The sequence below is a fragment of the Aotus nancymaae genome, unplaced genomic scaffold, assembly GCF_030222135.1.
Source record: "Aotus nancymaae isolate 86718 unplaced genomic scaffold, 86718_ANA_hifiasm-v0.15.2.pri h1tg000009l, whole genome shotgun sequence".
Lineage (NCBI taxonomy): Eukaryota > Metazoa > Chordata > Mammalia > Primates > Aotidae > Aotus > Aotus nancymaae.
This window is the reverse complement of record NW_026988420.1, coordinates 9,933,540-9,955,774: the sequence shown is the minus strand read 5'-3', so window position 1 is coordinate 9,955,774 and position 22,235 is coordinate 9,933,540. Positions and strand designations below refer to the sequence as shown.

The following is a 22,235-nucleotide window of genomic DNA, read 5'->3' as shown; positions in this document are numbered from 1 at the left end:
AGTGAGACTCTGTCTCAAAAAAAATAAAAAATAAAAGGGCTGGGCATGGTGGTTCATGCCTGTAATCCTAGCACTTTCGGAGGATGAGGTAGGTGGATCACCTGAGGTCAGGAGTTTGAGACCAGCCTGACCAACATGGAGAAACCCCATCTCTACTAAAAATAGAGTATTAGCTGGGTGTGGTGGCACATGCCTATAATCCCAGCTTCTTGGGAGGCTGAGGCAGGAGAATCGCTTGAACCCGGGAGGCAGAGGTTTCGGTGAGCTGAGATGGCACCACCGCACTCCAGCCTAGGCAACAACAACAACAACAAAAAATAAAACTTCCTAAATGTCATTCAGGTGCAGGTAAAACATGTAATGTTCATGAAGTGCTAATTAGAACCAATTATAATTTAATCACAACACCAAAAAACATAAAAATATGGCAGCTTACAGTTTTGGGTAATTTCTTATACATGTGATTCAAAGAATTCACAGATCTTTAGATATAACATATTTTAGATTTAATCTTTTAGGGTACTCAAATCAATTCCTCATATGACTTTCAACCATTAGTGAATGGAATGTGTGTGTCTGAGTTTAACAAAAGTAGAAAAAATCATTTCACTGGAACATGTCCTAAAATTATACAGATTACTCATGATAACCATTTTTTAAACTAGTTTAAAAAATTTAGAAAAAATTGTTTTTCTCAATATTCCTCACATTAAAATATGACTCAAGAAGGTTATATCATTTTCTTCACAGGAGACAGGGACACTTTCAGACAAACTGCATAGTGGGTACAAATGAATAAAAAGCAATTGTTTTATCTCTCTCTTGCTCTGTATCATAGTTATCTATTTTACTTAGATTAGTGTCCCCATTTTTCATTTCCTTGACCCTTTTGGTTGATCTTCTATATAGTTCTAGATTATTTCATATGCATTATTTTACCTCAACAGCCAAATAGGCTAATGCTTTTAGGGAACACTAAATAATAACAATTAGGCACCTTTCCTCCCATAATGCCAAAACATTAGATTTTTATACTCCACACTTATCTACACTAAGCCTTATAAACTTATGTGTCTAGGGCAGGGAGGAGTCAATTTAGAGAGCACCTTGCAATCTTCTTGACACCATCATTCACTATACACAACTCAGGAGATTTCAGATTATTTCATAAACATAAAGTGAGTTCTGCCTAAGTACTAATTCTTGGGCCTCCTACTGCTTAAACTCTCCCATCTAGATAAGTAATTCACTCCTACCTTTTGCTTCTTTGCCAACTCCCTATCTACAATAAGAGTCCACAGAGTCCCATGATGGTATGTATGACTGAGGAATGACCAGTACAAGGGAACTGCAGGCCATAGACAGTGGGCCAGTTCAGGGTGAAGTATTTGAGATTGCCAAGCCCTTGAATATTCTCAAGTCACATCATACACATTTTGATTAGAAATACTTGGGAAATAATTTTTTTCTCTAGAAAACAATTAAATGCAATCTAGATAGTGGCATCAAGCACAAGACTACTACAGTGAGACTTCCTTTCGATCCCTCTTTTCTATTTTTGTAATTAGTTTTTGCACTTTTTGTGGTAAATAGTAAAGTCATACAGCAAAGGTTAACATAGAAAATAAAGCATATGGCTGGGCACGGTGGCTCATGCCTGTAATCCCAGCACTTTGGGAAGCTGCAGGCAGATCACCTGAGGTCAGGAGTTCAAGACCAGCCTGGTCAACACGGTGAAACCCCATCTCTACTAAAATTACAAAAAAAACCCCACCAAATTAGCCAGGCAAGATAGTGAATGCCTCTAATCCCAGCTACTTGGGAGGCTGAGGCATGAGAATCACTTGAACCTGGGAGGCGGAGGCTGCAATGAGCTGAAATCGAGCCACTGCACTGCAGCCTGGGCAACAGAGTGGGACTACATCTCAAAAAAAAAAGAAAAGAACAGAAAGTATATGGACATAATTTCAAATTTTACTTCATGAAATCTCCATTTAATTTGCTTATTTCCTTAGCATTTCAAACTGCTAATCAAACATTAGAAACAAAAATAAAGATAGGTGCCTACCCCTCCTCCTACATTTGTCCTTAAGAAGTCAAGAAGAAAACTCAAGTTAAGCCTATACTGTGCCAAAATGATGAACTACAATGCATTACTTGTCAGATAATGAAACAACTTTTCCTTTTCATTAAGAATTAAAATGTATTCATTAATTTAAGGTTGAAGTTTGGTTTTGAGAATTTAGTCTTACAAATTTAAAATAATTTTTAAATAAAATTGTTTAAAAATTAAAGGAGAAACTGCTGGAAATTACCAGTAATATAACAAAATTAATTCAGTTTCATAACAGAAACACTAATGTTTATAAGTTTACCATACTGACAAAGCGCTGACAATAATTATTACTCTTAGATTTTCTATTTTCACAATTTTGCCAGTTCATGTTATTGGCCCTCTCAATAAACATTCAACTAAGACCATCTTTTTTGTAAACTGCCCAAAGTGCATATTTACTAACTGATGTATAGGCTTATGGTCTGGAACAGTTTGATAAGGATTTATCCAACTCTGACATTAAGTTACCTGGCCAATATGCAAATTTTTCTTTTATACTGAACCCATGGATAGATTTATTAAGAACTTAATATATCAGTTTATAACTTTAACAAAATATTTTTGTTATTAGTAGGAAAAAGGTACTATAAAAATATTTAAGCTAGTTTTTTTCTAAATCTATAAAATATCTGATTCCAAACAGATTTTGTTAAAAAGCTAGTCTTAGTACAAAGGCAATTAAACTTAGCATACAGGAAAAAGATTTGCAAACAAGATGCTTGTGAAAATAGTTGATGCTTTACAAATCTGGACTCGGCAAATTATTTTATGTGCATCGCTAGCTCTATTTACAAACAGCTTTATATTTCAGTCACTTATTTTATAGCCTATTACAACTACAAAACGTAACAGACATCAGGCTATTCTTCACATGGCTCTGGTTAGTCACAGAATGACTATTATTATAGGACCAAAACAAATGTATAAAAATGTTTTGGCATCATCAACATGCAGGGATGGTAAAAATTATAATACAGGCTATTAAAGCCATGACGCATGTTCAAGAAGTCATGGACAAAATCTGTTTTATTTTTCTAAGCTGCTAATACGATGATCTGGGTTGCTTATATCCATCTTTGCAAATGTTGCTTTGGTAGACATCTTTATAGTGGGAGATGATGAGGCTGAGTCACCAGTAAGAAAGCATAAACTCCTATATTATTTTTTTCCAGCTGTGGCAATGGTTTTGTTTTTCATTTTTGTTTTTGAGACAGAGACTCGGTCTGTTGCCCAGGCAGGAGTGCAGTGGCATGATCTTGGTGCACTGCAACCTTGGCTTCCTGTGCTCAAGTGATCCTCCCACCTCAGGCTCCTGAGTATCTCGGACTACAGGTGAACCCCACCACACCCAGCTGACTTTTCTATATTTTGTAGAGATGAGGTTTGCCGTGTTGCCCAGGCTGGTCTCAAGCTCCCAGACTCAAGGAATCCTCCTGCCTTGGCCTCCCAAAGTGCTGGGATTATAGGTGTATGCCACCATGTCAGACCAGTAATTGTTTTATACTAAGTTGTTTTATCCTTTTTCCTCTATGACTGACTAAAGGTTCATTCACAGTGTTGCTAGCTGAAGTCAAGGGCAAAATCTGTGTCCATGGAACAGTCTATGGTAATATGTTCAAGTGGCAACTGAACCTACAGCCTTGGTTTCCTAGTAATATCCATCCAACAACTGAGTTAGGCAGAAACAAATGAAACAACATACATATCTGAATGAACCTGTGCCCATGTTTTCTTCTGGTTCAATATTTAGAGCCAAGAAATTAACAAGGATTTGAGCTTGCTGTGTTTTTATACAGATCAAAATGAGAATACAGATGTTCAAACGGAAGTGCATTTCTGTGGATTTAATTCATTCTTATTTACATTTTTTTTTATATTGCAGAGATGGGGTCTCACTATGCTGCCCAGGCTAGAGTGCAGTGGCTTTTGACAGGCACAATCACAGCATATTACAGCCTCAAACTTCTGAGCTCAAGCCTTGGCATCCGGAGTAGCTGGGACTACAGGCATGTGCCACTGTACCCAGCTCTGTGGATTTAATGCATACACAGGTAGAGCTTAAAATATAAAGTATGTTTCATAAAAGCAGTTCAGATATACAATGAACTTGGTAGTTTAAAGTGAGCCTTTACAAATTTTATAACAGACGGTAAAGCAATAATCTTTACATCATTTAAGATTACATCAGATTCTTGAAACTGTAAACACTATAACCGTGAACAGACTACACTATCTTCTCTATGTATTTTCTGCAAAGTACACACTTATGCTATGTGAAATCTGACCTAACAGAAATTACACAACAAAGACTGGAAAAATAACTTTAATGAGATGTATTTTTCTTTTCTTTCTTTCTTTCTTTCTTTCTTTCTTTCTTTCTTTCTTTCTTTCTTTCTCTCTCTCTCTCTCTCTCTCTCTCTCTCTCTGCGCCTCACTCTTTCTCTGCCTCTCCTCCTCTCTCTCTCTTTCTTTCTTTCTTTCTTTGACAGGGTCTTGCTCATCACCCAGGCTGGAATTCAGTGGTGCACCTATAGCTCACTGCAGCCTCAATCTCCTGGGCTCAAGTGATCCTCCTGCCTCAGCCTCCTGAGTAGCTGGGACTACAGGCACATGCCACCACACTGAGCTAATTTTTTAAAATTTTTATTTTTAGTTAAGACAAGGTCTCACTGTGTTAACCAGGCTGGTCTTGAATTCCTGGGCTCAAGTGATCCTCCTGCCTCAGCCTCCCAAAGTACTGGGATTACAGGCGTGAGCAACCATGCTCAGCTAAGAAGTATTTTCAATTTTCACATTATACTAAAATTTGAAGGCTTATAACAAGAATTATTTGAAGTTATTTGAAGCTAAGTACCCAAGATTATTAAGCAATCTTAATTTCTAACCCTCTGATCATCAATTTCTTTAACTCCTAAAAATGTTTAGGTTAGAAATTAAATAAGCTGCTTATGATGATGGAAGCCATGTTTCTTTAGCCAGCTACTTTGACATATACAAGTATGAATCATTTTTTCAAATTAAAATTTCTGTGATCCTATTACTATGTGATGAGTACCAACAGAATACAACAGTGGGATCAAACAACTTCTATTCAGCAAATTTAAAAATACTATTCTGTAAAATTCCTGTTGCCTCTGGGTAGAAATCAGAATTATTAGCTGCATATCATGTCAAATTGCAGGAAGATACCCAGGCTTCCTAGACAAGCTAACCAAGACAATGTTGCTATGGTGACCAAGTAAATATAGCAAATGGCTACTTCATTAGTGACTCCATGAAACTTTCAATGCTAGAAAAATAGATGGGAAATATCTGGCAGTATGTGGCTACCAATGTGGGCTGGGATTCAGAGAAAAATTCTCAAAAGAGAAGGTAGTTTTTAATATGCCATTTGAAAATCAAGAAGAGGGATTCTTGTGCTAACTAGAGTCAAATCAAGCCAGAAAATAAATGAGAGAAACAGTGGTCAATCTTTCAAGGAAGAGACCTTCATTTAGGACCAGCTGTGGTACAGATATTAAAGAGTGAAAACCATTGGGAGTATCATTCAGGACTGCAAAACAGGAAAGGAGGATTCCCTATTGATTCATTGCTCTGTGGACCTGGTTTCAGGCTACATGGTCTCTCTCTCTCCATTAAGAGGATGAACAGGAGTGAGAGAATTTCTGTACATGTTTGAACTTTGAAGAATTTAACTTTAAATTCAAAAATGAAAATAAAAGCTCAATATTAACTTCTGTGATACAATGACAAACCATTAATACTAGAATTGAACTTATCCTGAAGAAGCAAAGTTATCTAGCATTCTACATACTTCTACTCCAATCTTACAAAAAACAAAAGCTACAAACAAACCCCCACAAAAGCTGCAAACTAAAAAAACCCAAATCTAAACACTTTTATCTTATCCTTATGAATTTACATTGTCACTAAGAACTTTTAGCTGACACCTTACAGGAACTAACAAAAGATATTCTTATATTTTAGTAGATGGTAGTGGCATGTGATCTTTTGATGCTGCAATGCCACATAAATAAAAACCCTTGTTCAAAGTAAAGTTATAATTACATGACATGTAGCTACTTATGCATAACATATCATTATGAACAATTATACCTCAAAATGGACAATATCGTGTATGATAGAATATGTTAGGAAGAATTTTAAAAAATGGACAATATATTAGTAATACAAGTCCTAGACTTTTCACAAAACTGCCAGACTATTAAAAAAAAAGATGGGCAATATACTCAACTTTTTGACTTCTAGTAAATACAAGACAATGCTATGTTTGTTTTTGTCCCTTTTATGTGTGTAAACCTTGAGAGGAAAAGCCATGCTTACCAAATACCTCAATGTATCCTCCCATAGTTCTCCTATTAAAGTCCTTGTAATCCTGTCCTCTTTATCCCAAAAACATGTGTACACCACCACGCAAAAGATTCTCCTCCCAATCATCCATCTCTCTGCCTTTCCAGTATTTTCTATCTGAATGGCTTTCTTATCAGCATTGCTTAAGACATACCAGTTAGTACTGGAGTTACCTCTCCTATAATCTTTTTTTTTTTTTTTTCTGAGATGGAGTCTTACTCTGTTGCCCTGGCTGGCTGGAGTGCAGTGGTGCCATCTTGGGTCACTGCAACCTCTGCTTCCTGGGTTCAAGTTACTCTCCTTCCTCAGTCTCCAGGGTGGCTGGGATTACAGGAGGGTACCACTATGCCCAGCTAATTTTTGTATTTTTAGTAGAGATTTCACTATGTTGGCCAGGCTGGTCTCAAACTCCTGCCTCAAGTGATCCGTCTGCCTCAGTCTCCCAAAGTGCTGGGGATTACAGGCGTGAGCCATTGTGCCAGGCCTTTCCTACCATACTTAAGTACCCTACCCACATATAGGTTGCCATTATTAAACTTTTTACTCTAATTTCTTACATACTTATTCTACCTTCCTTGTTAAACTGAAGGTCTGAGGGCGGGGGGATAGGAGAAAAGAGGAGGGTGCAACCTGTATCTCTTAGCCCTAAGTGTTCTGCATATTTCTCAAATAAAATGTAAGAGACGACAAAATGCATTCCTTACATCACTACATTTGTTCTTCTGACCAGGTTTCCTTTCTGTCAACAGCACTCTAACACTTGGCCTTCACCCTCTTTCCTATCCCACCATTTTTCTTCACACTGGATTCTAAACAACCTCTCCAATTTCTATTAAATATTAATACTTATTTATACTATCTTCTCATGAGCCTCCTTCAATCCCCAACAAAAGCCTCTAATTTCAAACTGATATCACATCTCTACCACCTCCCAACAGCCTAAAGAGATAAGTATAATCAGTGTGTAGGAAGAGCTGCCATGGAGAGATGAGTGAAGCACACGGGAAGAGGGGGAAGCGCCTGGAGGAGGATGGGAAGGCTTTTCCAGAGGTGATGGCCTTGCTAGGAATTTGCTGTACAAAGAGGGCGGTAATGGGAGGTGGAGGGGAAATAAGGGGCAGAAAAAGGGGTGGTATATTTCAGGAAGGGTGTGGAATCCACAGAACCTCAGGAAGACAGAGTGAGAGAAAAAAACAGAGCAAGGGCAAGAGAGGAATAGAAAGAAAGAAAGAGCCAGGTACGGTGGCTCACACCTGTAATCCCAGCACTTTGGGAGGCCAAAGCAGGCAGATTACCTGAGGTCAGGAGTTTGAGACCAGCCTGGCCAACATGGTGAAAACTGTCTCTACTAAAAACTACAAAAATTAGCCGGGTGTGGTGGCAGGCACCTGTAATCCCAGCTACTCAGGAGGCTGAGGCAGGAGAATTGCTTGAACCCAGGAGGTAGAGGTTGCAGTGAGCTGAGATCATGCCACTGCACTCCAGCCTGGCAACAGAGCAAAACTCCGTGAAAGAAAGAAAATAAAATAAAAGAAAGGAAAAGAAAAAGGAGAGAGAGAGAGAGAAAAGGAAAGAAAAGAAAAAAGAAAGGGAGAGAGAGAAGGAAGAAGAGAGGAAAGAGAGGAGGAACGGGTAGAAATAAGATTGTAATGCTCAGTGAGTTGGCAAAAAATAAAAAAATTTAAAAAAAGAAATAAGATTGTAAGTTAAGCTGAAGAAGCTTATGTATGCCAAGATAAACTATTAGGAGTCAGTTGTTAAAATGGGAGAGCTACAGTAAAGGCTTCATTTAAAAATGAGGATTGGCCGGGCGCGGTGGCTCAAGCCTGTAATCCCAGCACTTTGGGAGGCCGAGGCGGGTGGATCACGAGGTCAAGAGATCGAGACCATCCTGGTCAACATGGTGAAACCCCGTCTCTACTAATACAAAAAATTAGCTGGGCACGGTGGCGCGTGCCTGTAATCCCAGCTACTCAGGAGGCTGAGGCAGGAGAATTGCCTGAACCCAGGAGGCGGAGATTGCGGTGAGCCGAGATCGCGCCATTGCGCTCCAGCCTGGGTAACAAGAGCGAAACTCCGTCTCAAAAAAAAAAAAAAAAAAAAATGAGGATTAACTCTGACAGCAATAAGGAAAATGAAGCGGGATAAGCAGAGACTGGTGTTTAAAGAGAACAATACCCAAGGGATGAGGAGAAGCTGCTCAGTGCCCGTGGGTTAAAGGGAAGAATGGTGTGGGTGAGCATGGTAAGAGGACAAATGCCACTGATCTCAAGAGGTTTCTGGGGGCCTAATAGAAATCTGACCCCATGTCAGGTACTGCTCGAGAAATCAAAAGGAAAAAGCTACAACCTACTGAAGGTGTGGGCAAGACAGACTAGTATCCAAATGTAATAGCTGGAACGTCAAAGGATTCTTCATTGGTAATTCCTAGAATTTGTCACCTTGTTTTCTAGCCTTCAGTCCCCCTTCTTTGCATGGCAAACTCAACCCTTGGGCCATCATTCCCCCGGAAAAATTTTCCCTTACTCCCTGGGCATTTGTGCCATTTCCCCATGCACTTTACTCATCTCTCTACTGCAGAGGACTCAGGATTCCCACAGCCTCCTAAAAAGTGAGCACCAGCATGGTGTTAAAGAAGGAAAAATAACCCAATATGTCATTTAATTACATTCCATATAATACATTCAGAGTGTCTGTCACCTGTCAGGGACTATGTCAGGGACTAAGGATCTATCTTCCTTTTGAAATACATTAGCGGAAACTTTAAAAGAAATCTTCAATGAAAGCAAATAAAGGCAAGACTATCAGAGAGAAATCTAACTCAAGCAAAAGTTTTGCAATATTTGTTTTTTAAAAAAGTTTTATTGAGGTATAAGTGACATATAATAATCTGCAGATAAAGTATACAATTTGATATTTTCACATCATTTGCTATTTGTTTTAGAAAAATTGTCCAGTCTTATAACCCAGGTTCTTCAATGCTGAATTTTGTTTTCCCTGTGGATGGATAAATTGAAGCAGAATATATATTTAAGTTACTATCTCTCTCTGATCAATAACCTGGAAATTTTATCTTACATTTTTAATTGAATATGAAAATATAGATTTATATAAAACTCAACAATATGCTCTTCTAAATTTCATATGCTAACAAATACCTTTAAAATGTCAGCATATATTTGCAGGCAACATAATTATATACCTTAAAGAAAGAGAAAAAATTGAAAAATGAAATAATATAAATATACAAAAATAATTTTCCTATATTCCAACTATATAATATTTTTTATTTTTGAGACAAAGTCTCACTCTGTTGCCCAGCCTGGAGTGTAGTGGCATGATCACAGCTCACTGCAGCCTTGACCTTCCAGGTTCCAGCGCTCTCTCACCTCAGTCTCCTGTCTGCCACCAGTAGCTGGGACTATAGGTGTGCATCACCATGACCAGCTTATTTTCAAATTTTTTGTAGAGACGGTCTCACCATGTTGCCCAGGCTTATATTTTTTAAAGAAACAGATTTACAACAGCAACAAAACTATAAATACACAACTCTTGTCAAAAAAAGGTTCAGCTCTCTTAGAAGAAAACTATACACTGTAACTGAAAGATATAAAATAAGGTGTGAATAGACAGCTATGTTTTTGAACAGAAAGATTAAATATTCAAGAAGTGAATTCTTCCCAACTAATTCTATAGAGTTAGAATAAAAAAATTTTTACTGGAGATTTTTGAACCTGGGAAAAACCGTTCTAAAATTTGGACATGGCAGACCAAACAGGTAAGAAGAATTAAGAAAAACATTTAAATAGAATAATAATGGGGATTATAATATTCTAGGCATTAAAATATATTAAGCCACAATAATCAAAATAGTATGTTTCTGATATAAGATTGGAATGACAGAATGGAAAAGACTGCTTAGAAACTGCTTATGATGTATAAGAATGAGACTTTTAAAATGCAATCTCAAACCTCCCAAATCTCCAAAGAAAAAGATTATTCAGATAAAATGCTTACAAGAGGAAAGGGTCTACCCTCTAAGATATGCTAATGCGGAAAGTTACCAATAAGAAAGAAAGTTAAGAGACAGCTATACAAATTAAACCAATAGCATAAGTTTAGAGCTGTAGTTACAACCTGATAACATAGCTTCAAATTTCCTTTTGGTTAGGCAATACAGTCACTTGGTACTGAATTCATATGGTACAAAAGGATACATGATTATAAGTAAGTCTCCCCTACACACCCAGATCTTTTCTTTGGGGGCAACCACTGACCCAAATTCTGGTGCATACTTCAAGATATATTCTATGACATTTCTTTTTTTTCCCTGATATAATCACCATTTATTTTACTATCAGAGCCCATAAAAGGAAGAAAACATGCATTTTTCCTAATTGCAACAGAATCTGCCAATTCCTTCATACTTGTTGAGTTAATTACAATAAGATTGGTTATAATGCTGATGAAGAAATTCAAATTGAACTTCCTGTAACAAACAATGAGGAAATAAAACTTCTCAAAACAAGTAAGTAAAACAGGCACCACTATCTCAATATTAAGGGTTATATGACAAGAAACCATTGTAGCAAAACATCAAGATATAGCTGGGAAACTTCTTAAATGCATTTGAAGATATGGTCTATGACATTTCATTTTTAAAGAAGTACTTGGGTGGAAATATTTTGTCTTTGCTCTGTTCTCTCTAATCACAGTTGTCTTTGGGAGACAGCTTGTCATAGGCCAATGCTATTCTTTTTTTGGAGACAGAGTTTCACTCTTGTTGCACAGGTTGGAGTGCAATGGCGCTATCAGGGCTCACTGCAACCTCCATCTCCCGGGTTCAAGTGATTCTCCTGCCTCAGCCTCTGAGTAGCTAGGACTATAGGCACATGCCACCATGCCTGGCCAACAGGCCAACATTATTCTTCAAGATTAATTATTGGTAGGGTATTGAAGAAATAAGAAATGATATTTAAAGTCAACCAAAGTATTTAGTAAGAAAAAACATTACGTGACTGATTTCAAAAACAGACTTTTGAGATAGTTTAAATTACAGATGAAATAGCAATCAGGTTGAATATAATATTTTATTGTTCTTGTCCACATATTATCTGAGAGTTGTACCTTCTTATTAAGAATTCTTTATCTGCCAGACTATAGAATATATTTTTCAAAATATGTTCTAAGGACCACCTACATCAGAATTGTCAGGCTATTAGCAATACATATTTCTAGTTCCAACTCAGACCTATTGAGCCAAAACCTCTGGGGGCCAGGCCACAGAATCTGCAGTGTAGTGAAGGCCTCAGCTGATTTGTACACACAAACATGAAAGTTTGAGAACTGGGTACTATGTTAGCCCCATAAATACAGAAATCCTTTCTTTCTTATTCACTGCAGTGACAGTGCTTATTAGCACAATGCTGACAAAGAAGGTATCCCACAAAATATGGAGGCTTAATGAACGTACATTGGGACTGACTGCAGAATATCTTGATATGTTGTCAACACTGAACTGATTTTGAAACTGCATGCTTCATCCTCATAGAGATTTGAATAAAAATCAGAAAAACAAGCTTTGTCAATTAACAGCTTAATAGAGTTCATTTACTTGCATGATTCACTTTTGTAGCAAAACACTTGGAAAGATGTCAGAAAATTTAATTAGCAATACTTTATTATATATCTGAGTTTCAGATAGATGGTACAAGTATATCACATTAACAAAGACTAAGTGACCCAAAGGAAGTGCTCCAACTAAAATGAGATATTCTACATATTTTCTATTTTGTGATTTATTAAATATAATGACATTTGCCCTAACTAGAATCAGAAAAGAAGACGGAAACAAAGGGTATCTCAGCAACTAAAACAGATATCACAAGGCTAAACATGACAGCTCTGGGCAATTGACTCAGGCAAGCCCACCAGACAGACCTTTACTCGGTCTATTCAGTCTTCTTTTACACACACTATTCATACTAATGGAATTTTTAAACTGGATTCTTTGCTCACAGGAAATTAAAAACACTAAATCAGAAGGAAGAGAGCAGCCGCAACAGACAGTAACACAATCAACATGACAAAATGATAGCTGATAAGAGCGGACTGAAGAACTACACAGAACTCTAAAGGAACTTGCAAAGCTTAATATTCTGGGGCCATCTCTTATAAGGGGTAAATAATCCTACTATTCTTGACGGTGCGTGAAGGCATCGGCCACATAATCAAAAAAGGGGTATTCATATGAAAAACTAAGTTACAGAGAAGGCTAAATTATGTTCCCAACAAACTCTGTTTATGAAGTATAGACATAGTTTAATATGTAATATAGTTTAGAAAGATTTTAATTCATTAAAGTAAATTAAAATTTCTAAGTTATAAACTTTTAAAGGAGTTTTATAACTATTTTGAAAACTCAACTACTAGAAAGAACTTGTTCCTCTAGAGTTTCAGGAAGGAAAAATGGTATTAATGTACCAAACCAACAGAGATAATTTTCAAGACAAAATGTTCTTTAAAATTTTCAGTTACTTCTTCGTTTACACGCTTAGCAACAGTTCTTAGAAGGACTATATAGCACATGTACTGTCATTTATTTACCATTTGGAGCTGACATGGGAGATTACTTCTAGAAAAGTCATGGGTGCTATATTCTATCAGTTATTTTCATCTTGAAGAGTAATTTTTTATAAAAAAGGAATATCTAAAGTTTTGTATTTAAAAAATGGGCTACTGAAATGCGTTAACAATAACACAAATAGAAATATAAACTGCTAGTAATTTAATGAACTACAGTAAAACACCATATGGCATTCAATATAATTATGTAATAAGAATTGAAAATTCTGTGAACAATAGCATTTGGCCGTCACCACACCCACTCCGTCTAAAACTGGTGTGCATACCAGACAGGACTGGTAAACAACAAATTTATAAATTAATTTTAAATATTTCTTGTTCATGTTAGCCTCATAAGGCATGCATGCATGGGTGCGTGTTTGAGTTTCTCCTATACAACTGCATCATTTTGGATTACAAAAATAAACTTTTTTTTTTTTTAATTGAGACAAGATCTCCCTCCCTCTGTTGCCTAGGCTGGAGTAGAGTGGCTCCATCTCGGCTCACTGTAACCTCCTGTGCCTCCTGGACTCAAGTGATTCGCCCACCTCAGCCTCTGGATTAGCTGGGACTACAGGCATAGCTGGGACTATAGGCGCACACCACCCTCAGTTGATATTTTAAGGTTTTTATACAGATGAAGTCTCACTACACTGCCCAGGATGGTCTCAAACTCCTGGGCTCAAGCAATCCTCCCACTTTGGTCTTCCAAAGGCCTGGGATTACAGGAGTAAGCCACAGTGCCCAGAGCCAAAATGAAGTCTTAAAAGCTAAAAGATCTAGCCATAGTTCATGAAGCAGGTTTAGTATTTATCTTTTTGAAACCACACAGGATGCTGCATATCAAAGAACAAATTATCTACAGTGAACAACTCAAGGGCAGGAAAAAAGTCTTATTTATCTTTTCATTCCTGAGTGTCTGGTATATAATAGATGTTCAAGGTTTACTGAATGGGTTTACATGCATTTCTGAAGCTTGGGCTGTAAAACCCTTGGTATTACAGTATACAATATTGATTCTGAGCAAAAAGAAAAAAAAAACTCTGCTCATCCTATAGTTAACTTTAGTTCTAACAGGTAATGATATCTTTAATTCCTTATCCAAGCTAAGGTACATTTATGTATCATGATATGCCATACCAAAGACATGCCATTTTAAAGAGAAGGGGGCTTCTTTCATTGAGATTCTAAAATTAACTTGGTATACGTTAAATAAAAGTCAATTCAATTTTATGAAGATTCAATAAATAAAAATCTTAACAAGGCCCTTGTTAAATTCCCAAATAAATTTAACAAAATCCCGAAGAAATTTGTTAAATTTATTTGAGATTTTAACAAATTCCTTTGGGATTTTGTTAACAGAAAAACACTCTGTTAACTTCAGATAAATCTCCAAAAAATGAAAGAGGCTAAAAAGGTTATGATAAACACTCATTCATGCCAGGAACATTTATTGAGCACTATCATGTATGAGGCACTATGCTAGGTGGTAGAGATACAGTCAATACGTCATAATTAATTAATTACGGTAGTCACACAGTGATCAATAAACCTGGGTAATGTCATAGCACGTAATTAGGTGGTGGTGGAAGTGGTGGTGGTGGTAAGAAGACTATATACTATTTCACCTAGCAGTGGTCAGGAAAGGCCCATCTGCGGAGGTTCCATTTAAACTGAGAGAATTGCCTGGTGGGAAGGAGGCTACCAGTTGAAGATCTGGTGAAAGATTTGTGCTTAGGTAGAAAGAACGGACCTGAGATGGGACTATTCTTGTTCTTTTTGATGGACAAAAGGAGGCAACTATGGCTGCTATCTAATGAATGAGGTGTGTAGTGGAAGAAGAGGTTGAAAAAGCTTCAGGATCAGATCAAAATTTTGAAGGCCAGATGATGCAGGATTTGTACATTTTATTTTAACTGCAATAAGCAGGGAAGTGGTATGACTAGATCTACACTAATGAGTCTGACTGATCTGTGAGGGATGCTCCATAGGGGGAAGGAAGGAGCCACTACTCAGGAAGTTACTGCAGTAATGGAGGCAGGGCCAGCTTCATGGACAGGGAGCCTGTGCAATCATACTGGGTCCCCACTTGGAAGAGCACTGAGCTTGATCTAATGCTCCACTGTCACTGTTCTGAATTTTTAAAAAAACTTCAATAGTTTTGGGGGGTACAGTTGGTTTTTGGTTACATGGATAAGTTCTTCAGTGGTTGTTTTGAAATTTTTAATAATGTAAGAACAAGGGGCCCCATATTTTCATTTTGCACTAGGTCCTGCAGATTATATGGTCAGTCTGGAACCTATATTCTGCAGTAAAAATGGCAGTTTAGAATAGTGTAGTAGGATTCAGGGTGTATTGTGGTGGTACAACTAACAGGACTTGGTCATTGACTAGATGTGTCTTGTCAAGAAAGGAGGAATCATGGATAACTCCCAGATTTTTTACATGAGTAACTAGGTAAAAATGGGTAAGACTGGAGGTAGGGAGGATACTGCATTAGAGGTGGGCTAACAACCACAAATTCAATTTTACACATATGAAGTTAAAACATCTAGGAGACATGCAAGTGGAGCTATCAAGGGGAATGGTGTATATAACTATGAAGCTCAGGAGAGAGGTCTGGAGAGGTCTAGAGATAAAAAATTTTGGAGTTTTTTTTTTCTCTCTCTCTCCATATATATACATACACACACACACACACACACACACACACACAGAGAGAGAGAGACACAAACACACACATACATTTTAAGTGGATGGGATCACTTACCAAGATAATGTAAGAGATAAAAAGTTCAGGCAAAAAGTAGGAGCCTACAAAGATGAGTAAGGTCAGTAACCAGGGGAGGAGAATATACCAAGGACAGAGCCCTGAAGGAGACCTAAACCCCCCTTGGAATAAAATACACTCAATCAGTGACTCTTACTAGATCAAGTCTAGCCTGTTCCATCTGGCACAAAATTCTCTACCATCAGCCCAACCTACTAGGTAATTTTATGTATTCCTTTAACTGTCCATCTCTGCTTTACCAGGATGATCTCTACTAAGTTTCCTAGAACACTGCTATTGCTTTATCCCTTCCCTGTTTACGCTATTCCAGTTTTGTCTGGGAGCCCTCCTTTCACTCTTTATCTAGTCAAAGTCTATTGATACGTACATGGTTGCATAAGTATGGAAAATACTTATATGATGAAGTTTGACTTCTGAAATCTAGTATTTACTGCCTGTGCCAACTTTTCACACAGCATAAAATAATACCCTAAATCATTAGTTACATTAAATAAGTATGATCAATTTTCCAAGAAACATAAGCTCTGGTCGCTTTTTAATGCTACACTGCTTAGTATATACTAGATGCTCAGTAAACATCTGTTAAACAAATAATTAATAAATGGCACTCTGAAGCTACAAAACACAGGGAAGTAACAAAAGCAGATAAATCAACTTGGCATGCAATAGCTTAAAAAAGAATGACTCATTGTGATCAAACCCTGGGCATCCTGCAGGACACAAATGCATAAAGCCAAATCACATACTTTTCATTCCTTCCTTTATTCAACAAGTATTTATCACATACCTACTAGGTGCCAGGCTCTTCTGTTCATCAGACACACACCCATAAATGAATCAGACAAAAAAGGTCTTGCCCTCATTGAGCCACATTCTACTGGGAATACCATTCATTGGCATATTTTGTTTTATATAACCTCACTAAGCCCATATATGTCACCCTTTCCCGTTTTATGACATGTCCTATTTTTCAGCTTGAAAAGTTTGTGCATGAATATTATTAATTCCTTCCTTTGGATTTCCTCAAATATGTAACGCAGTAAAAAAGGTTTTAGACATTTTGAGGTTTTCAAGTCATAAAAATCAAAGTGTGCAATATATGACAATTGAAATATCTGGGGTACATTATGTATTAGTAGATTTTCAAAACGGCACAACTACTAGTTCATCAAAACTACCCACAGCATTAGAGATTTCACATAAACTTCAGAAAAGGAAAATAAACTTCACAGACTCATAAAATCATTTAATGTCCTACTTCTCCAGCAGAAACATGGAGCTTTGAAATTTAATTCAATCATGCTATCAAAGTTCATTTTTTAAATTATAAAATAAGAAATTAGATAAAAATTGCAAACTAAAACAACGAGACAGTTTTATATCTTATATGAATCTTATATTTATTTTATAATGTAACAGAACGATGGTGCTAACAATGTTAGGTCATTCAATAAGAGGGAGGAAAGAGGGAGTACCAGCTCCCTTCTCTTTTCCTACGAATAATCCAGGCAACCTTTCGCAACTGAAAGTTGAAAGAGGCAGCTTGTCATGTGATTCCCTTGGAATCAATTAGATGTGGGTTCAAATTCCAGCTTTGCCATTTACAAATCATGACCTTGGGCAAATCACAACTTTTCTGTGATTCAATTTTCTTTTTTGTGAGAATGGAAATGATATATATATGTATTTTTTTGGAAAAATAGTCATGGCTGGGCGCGGTGGCTCACGCCTGTAATCCCAGCAATTTGGGAGACTGAGGTGGAGGGATCACAAGGTCAGGAGTTCAAGACCAGCCTAGTTAGTATGGTGAAACCCTGTCTCTACTAAAAGTACAAAAATTAGCCATGAGTAGTGGCACATGCCTGTAGTCCCAGCTACTCAGGAGGCCAAAGCAGAACTTCTAATTCATATAATATAAATATAAGCCATATAAAAGTGAGGAACCCACTATATAGGCTGAACCATTCTGCCTGTAACTAATTTATTTAAACTGACATCTTCTCTTTCTCTACTTATAAACTCAAAGATTCCTTAAATAATTCAAGCCTTTTTACAATACATCCCATGACAATTGCACTAGAGTCTCAAGCAAGACAGATAGCATGTAACAAACTTAGGAGTGAGGTGTTCCTATACTGTCAGTGATAAGCTACTAAGAATATTTAAATCCCGATCATCCCAAAGCCTAATTAGTTCTTCCTAATAGTAAGCTAAAGACTTGATTAACAGTATTTAGCAATCCCAGACCATTCAGCACCCCACCAATTTCCTAAATGAGACTCTTTTTCTTGAAAAGAACATGTGGTATCTTTCCTGAATCTTCAAATATTTCAGAAAAATCAAAGACCAAGAGTTGAAAATTCTAGTGCCTGCAAGGACAGACAAGTTTATTTAAAAAAAAAAATTTTTTTTTAAATTCTTTCTTTTTTTTCTAATATGGGTTGTCCTTGATTACTGCATTATTTAAAAAATTTTAAGTAAAATTTTTAAGTAAGAAAATAGGACACACTGGCCTGCCGCAAACTGGAGGGTGCAGCCCCTTCTTAGATTGGCCGGTTTTGTAGTGCACAATGATGTTGTGTTAAAGGGGCACGTTCACATAAGTGACGGCAATTATAGTGTTAATTTTCTGGCAGATGGCAGCAATTTCTTGTTTAACAAAATCTGTAAATTACCACAATTTTCTGACAGATAAAAATAAAACACTTGAGAAAGGAGCACCTTTTGCTAATATGTACAAAGATGCCATATGGACTAGTCAGTGACCGTCCTGGTCCTGCCTAAGGGAATTTGGCCACTTTTGTGGGTCACCTTCAGCGCTCATTTTAAATCCTCAGAACAGATCTCCAACAAATGCAGCTAGGTCAGATCTGCCCATTTGGCCCACGAAGCAGAGATGGTTGTCCTGGTGACAAATCTTCCAGCAAACTAAAACGATTCCTTAAATTTGTGTTTGGGGCCAATCTATAAATGGTTTAATTTCAGTAAGTTTCTTTCCCACGGGGGGAAAAAAGATCTGCCTACTCAAATTCCTTGAACAGGTAATCTAATGGCTTTTATTTCACACTTAGTAATAAAAGGTTTAAAACCAAATACCCAGTTTGACTTATGCCCATTCATTCTTAAAATGTATTCAGAATGGACAGGCTAGAAAAGATCAGAACAAGATAAAAAGTAGATGCCTAAAGACAGACATTGCTAAAGGAAAAAAGTGAAAAAAGGAGATGCCTGGATAATAAAGACAAACTTTCCATACTTCACAATTTTGCCTCAGGTTAGCCCTATTGATTTTCAACTGCGAGTGAACAAAGAGAAACTGCGTGCTGAGGTATTTTTATCCTGCAAAGCTGTAAGGCTTTGTAGAAACACCACCACATGCCAATACTGCTTCTCAGGATTTATAATTTGAATTTTAAACACAGCTAAAAAAGAGTATCAATTCTGGAGATTCATTACCAAGGTATAATTATAAATCCTTAACTTTAAAATGCTAATCTTTGGTTACTCTACTAGTGTTAACTGAACATAAAGCTGTTAGAATGAAGATGAACAAGATACAGTCCCTGACCTCAAGGAGCTCATAATCTAGCAGAGACATAAATAAAAGTAATAAAAGTAAAATAAAAAGCAAAATGTGATTACCGGTTTATTTAAAAAAAGTGTAGCAGGAGTTTGGTGGACATGGTACTTATTCTGTGTGGAATAAACAGTCAGTGAGATTTCCCATTTGAGTTGAATTTTAAAGCAACCAAGAGCACTGCGGACATTTGGGACATGGAAGCACTTGATGCACTTGGGGAAGAGTAAGAAAGGCTGGCTTTGATCTGGTGCACACTTGAGTTAGAATGGCAGCAGAATAAGATGAGGCCAGACTCCCTCAAGCAACTTCCTGTTCTAATGTCTTAAAAACAAAAACAAACTTTGGTCTGGCGCAGTAGTTCATGCTGTAATCCCAGCACTTGGGGAGACTAAAGCAGGTGGATCACTTGACCAGCCTGGCCAACTTGGAGCAATCCTGTCTCCACTAAAAATACAAAAAAATTACCAGGCGTGGTAGCACATGCTTATAATCCCAGGTACTCCATAGTCTGAGGCAGGAGAATAGCTTGAACCCGGGGGCATGGAGGTTGCAGTGAGCTGAGATAATGCCACCACACTCCAGCTTGGGCAACAGAGCAAGACACCTCTCAAACACACACACACACATCCCTTTGATTAAAAAAGACTTACAGCCCCATATATTAAAAATCACACATTTGGGTATGTCAGGAGAGTCACTAATCAAGGAACACAAGAGTGCAGGCAGAAGAGACAGGGAATTCCAAAGAAAATGAGAGATGTTCAGGGTGAGACAACACTGAGCTACTGAAAAAACTCCTGTGCTTCCCCTTTCTTAAAGTGAAACTATCAGAGAGCTCACAAGAAGTGTATATATGTATATATAAAACCTTTGAGTTTTTAAAATTATTCGAGTGGTTTTTTTTTTTCTCTTTAGACAGGGTCTCGCTCTGTTGCCCAGGCAGAAGTGCAGTGGTGCAATCTCAGCTCACTGCAGCCTTGACCTCCGGACTCAAGTCATCCTCCCACTTCAGCGTGTACCATCATGCTTGGCTAATTGTTGTTGTTGTTGTAGGGATGGGGTTTCTCTATGTTGCCCAGTCTGGTCTCAAACTCCTGGGCTCAAGCCTCGGCCTCCCATACATGGCTTAACAATGGAGATACATTTTGAGAAATGCATTGTTAGGCAATTTCATTGTTGTGCAAACATTATAGAGTGTACTTACACAAACCTTGACAGTATACACATTACTGTAATGAATACTGTAGGCAACTGTAACACAATTTTAAGTATTTGTGTATCTAAACACAGAAAAGGAACAGAAAAAATACAGTATTATAATCTTATGAGACCACAAGATATCCTTATATAGTGCATGACTATGTAACAGCTGATCTTTCAGCACATTTGAAAGGCTAAACAATTTTCACTTTTTTTGGTAGGAAAATAGCAGCCGTTTTATACACACAGCAGGTGACCTACCTGATCTCATCATCAGAAATCTTTAGAACCCTTTAAAGAAAACTAGGGCCACAGAAAAAGATCTTGGTAAGCAGCTTGGTAACCAAATTTTGCATTTTTCAATTTCAGTAGTTATTTGAAGAGATAAATTTTCAAAAAGACTTCAAAAATTTATTACATGATAAATTGTATAAACTAAAAACAATAAAAGGAACATCTTCTGCCTGTTTTCCAAAGCCATTTTCTGTTACAAATATTTTTCATTTTGTTTGTCATTCTTTTATTTGCCCCAAGGAGGCATTTAAATTAGAGAAATTATTTGACAAGAGAGCAAGTCTATGTCATTCTCAGGAGATAGAGTCTAATCTAATTGACAAAAGAGGGAAACTTTTAAAGATGCTGCAAAATGAGAGATGATCCGGCTTAACTGGCCCCTTTTCTAGATGAGAATGCTGATATCCAAGAGGCCACTACCACTGCTTCAGCAGTGTCTTCTCCACTACCGATTCAGTGTACCTCAATCTGCTACAGTGGAAGCTGTGGTAGAGATTTTTGTCTGCTTTGTTTACTGCAATTTCTCTCACTCCTAAAAAAGCACCTGGCAGATAGTAAGAACTGAATGAATGAAAAAAGTATAATCCTAAATCACATGGGGCTAAATCACATTAAAAATAAACTATGAAACAGGTATAATATATTTCTTCAGGGTTTAAAAAATTGCTGACTCTTTGAATGTCATAAAATTTGGAGTATCAAGAATCTGTAATCAGTAACTTCAAATACTAATTACAAAATATTAACCACATAAAAAATGTAGGGGGCAGGGGCAGATTCTGAAACAAACTCTCTAATAAAGTGTTTATAAAAATTTCTCTATAGATGAAGAGAATAGGATGATATTCTGGCAACTACACTTGCTTTATATGGTATAATTTTTTTTTTTTTTTGAGACAAGGTCTCATTGGGTCACCCAGGCTGGAGTGCAGTGGCATGATCTCAGCTCACTGCAGTCTTGACTTCCCAGGCCCAAGCAATCTTCACAACTCAGCCACACCCGGCTAATTTTTCTCTTTTTGTAGAGACAGGGTATCGCCAGGTTGCCCAGGTTGTTCTTGAACTCCTGGGCTTGAACAATTCGTCTACCTCAGCCTCTCAAAATGCTGGGATTACAGGCATGTGCCACCATGCCTGGCCCAGTTACAGTATTTTGGATACATATTTATTATAGAAATATGACACTCAGGAAAATAAAATAGTACAAAGATCTTATTACATATCTTTAAATAATCAAAATTTATAAAGACAACTAGAAA

The 22,235-nt window shown here is 37.2% G+C and overlaps 1 protein-coding gene across 1 annotated transcript in view; it reads right to left on the bottom strand.

Annotated features, from left to right (window-relative positions):
- GTF2F2 (general transcription factor IIF subunit 2) overlaps positions 1-22,235 on the bottom strand; it is a 156,375-nt gene that overhangs the window by 40,175 nt on the left and 93,965 nt on the right. The gene's annotated exons all lie outside the window — the stretch shown is intronic.